Source organism: Dipodomys ordii, unplaced genomic scaffold (genome assembly GCF_000151885.1).
Source record: "Dipodomys ordii isolate 6190 unplaced genomic scaffold, Dord_2.0 Scaffold74, whole genome shotgun sequence".
Classification (NCBI taxonomy): domain Eukaryota; kingdom Metazoa; phylum Chordata; class Mammalia; order Rodentia; family Heteromyidae; genus Dipodomys; species Dipodomys ordii.
The window spans coordinates 4,995,359-4,998,163 of record NW_012267290.1 but is presented as its reverse complement, the minus strand read 5'-3'; positions in this window follow the sequence as shown (position 1 = coordinate 4,998,163).

Below are 2,805 nucleotides of genomic sequence, written 5' to 3'. Positions count from 1 at the left end.
TGGTGGACAGTCCTGGGAAGGATGGTGGACAGTCCTGGGGAGGCTGGTGGCCAGCCCCTGGGGAGGCTGTACACCTGAGTTTTCTTCCCTCGGGGACAGTCTGCTACCTCCTCAGTTTCTGGGGTCTAAGCAGGCTCGCAGGGTCCCCCAGTCCTTACAAGAAACTGAGCATCTCTACACTGAGCAACGAAGTGACTTTCCTTCTGCTTTAAGTATTCATCTCTAACTACACAGAAAGAAACATTTAATCCAGGTCACATGTATTCCAGGCAAGGGGTCGGGCGGAGCTCTGCAGAATAAATCATTTCCACCCTGGAGTTTAACAGCCACCCTTTCCTGTTAGAGAGGGCGTTGCTTTACTCTCCGGACCCAGGGTGGATCCGTTCTTCCTGGCTGCCGTGTACTCATGAAATTACTGTACCCCACTTTTAAATAGCATTGCATTACTCAGAACACCTTCCAGGCTCAGACAACAGTGCTGGGCAGACCAGAGGTTTTCTTCTCTCCATGGTCCATTTCTAAATTCCTTTCATACTTGAAGACTGAGTATTAATTTTTATATCTATGCCAAGGAGGTAGATGTGATAGTGGAATTCTTCTTACTGCCAATTTACTCTTTGCGGATACTTTTCTTAGATCATTTCCACACAAGCATGATGAACCTATATTCAATTTTTCACAAAGCCACAAAACCTTACTGAATACCTGTGTGAGCTTACTAGCCATCTAGAATATATTCAAAATAATCATATACTTTGCTTTAAAAGCACACGTGTCAGTTATAAATAAGACATGCACTGAGAATGAAAATCACATTTACATTGCTCATGAAATCAGGGAAGAGGAAGAATGCAGTCTGAAGTCTCAGCCCCATCCCTGCTCAATCTAAGGGGGCCCAGTGACTGGACACTGTGAGTGGTGGACGGGAGTGGGGGAAAGCAAGGGGGCAGGGAGCCGACGCAGCAGTGTGTGTGTCTCCAGCGTCTCCCGCCTAGCACACAGCACAGCCCACAGGGTGCAGCAGAAGGACAATTGTCCTGCCAATTCTCTGGCTTTTCTTTGTCACAATGGAGTCCATGGGGATCTCCTGAGCTGCATCCAGGGCCTTCTCTGGGCTGGGCCTCCGGGTCTGGTCTGTACCCTCTTGGGTACAGTACTGGGTCTGGTCTCAGAATGTCTCTGGACTGTGTGTCATTGCTTTCAGATCACTAGAATTAAAGTTTGGTATTGCCAGAAGCAGTAACACATTTGCTGTGAGCTGTAAGCACTGCAGGATCCTTCCAAGGGCAAAGCAGAGAAAGGCATCTGTGTTCAAAGATGAAATAATGTTATCTTCACCTGGAGTAGCTCACTAAGCTGGCGGCCAGGGCTCGGCAGGAGGGGTCTGCTGCAGGTGGGAGGTGCTTGCTAGTATCCCTGTAAGACCGAACCTCATTCCTGTGGAGTGGGTAAGTACACCGGCAAGGCCGTCTGCAGCCTCAGCTCAGCAGACTGAGAGCACTGGATGACGTGAGCAGAGCAGTAGTGTTTTGTGTTTGGCCACACAGACCCTCGCGGTAGTTCTCACACCAATTTGAAATCCCTCTTTCTGTTTATGGTGAGGAGAAGTAACCAAACCAGTCAATTCCCTCACAAGTCCCCTCCTGGTGAGAAACCCCAAATAAAGGTTCGGTGGTGAAGTCTTAGGGTAGGGTTCACACCTTACGTTTCGCATCGCGTTACTTTTAAGAAAGGATGTAAGTGACCTTCAAAGCAGGGCCATCCATACAGTGTCAGCTCCCGAGAAGCAGGGCCTCGCACTGGACCGGTGGAGAGCACGTGGCCGGCTGAGCACAGGCAGCGATGTGCTGTGTGGCCCAGCTCCCAAGGACACAGACGCTCACCTGCTCTCTGGATACGCACATGCTGCTTCCCTCCACGCTCAGCACTGAAGTTGTGATCTACACACTACCCTGCTGTGCCAGCTGTGACCAGAGGTTTGCACAGATCTCTCCCAGAACGCAGTAAGTCCCTCAAAGTTCATGCACAGATCTCTCCCAGAACGCAGTAAGTCCCTCAAAGTTCATGCACAGACAATCACAGAAACAGAGTTTCTTTTGCTCTACCAAAAACAACACAACTATCAGATCTAATTATTGCTCTTCATGCATGGGTGAATGAGGGCCACAGTGATGCTACTTTGTTCTGTTTATTAGGTGCACGCAGTCATTTCTGTTTATGTGGTGGAGTCTTCTAATGGTTGATAGGAGTGTTTAATGTAATGTGACAAACACATTAACCTTGAGGAAAATAAAAAACATGACTGAAGCAAACTGCGGGGTTTTTCTCTCTCGCTCCAACGCTGTTGGGGGGACGCTTGCCGGATGATTTCGGCACGGGAGCCGTGGCGTGACACCAGGGACCAGCAGCTCTGGGCTTAGCACAGGGCTGCGACACCTCTGCCTCATCACCAGGCCCACTTTTCTCCGGGAGCAGCTCTGGGGATAGCCTGGGGGCTTCGTGGACGGTGGGCGGTGTGTGAGGGGAAGCAGCCTAGAGGCCGGTGGAAGAGATCCCTCCACCCAAGCCGTGGAAAGTGCAGAATCAACGGCATAATGTTGTACGTGAAACGCAGGTATGGCTCAGGCTCCAGAGGCGTGCAGGACGCCCACTCTCCTGTAGCCCCGGGTGCCTGGCTTCTACATGCCAGAACCGACACAGACAGGTGCCGTCCGTGGGCAGCGGGGAGCAGGCACGCCACCAGCCTCCTCAGGTTTGTCATAACCGGCGTTGCACGGACACGCGTGTACCAGCTCCGAGGTACAC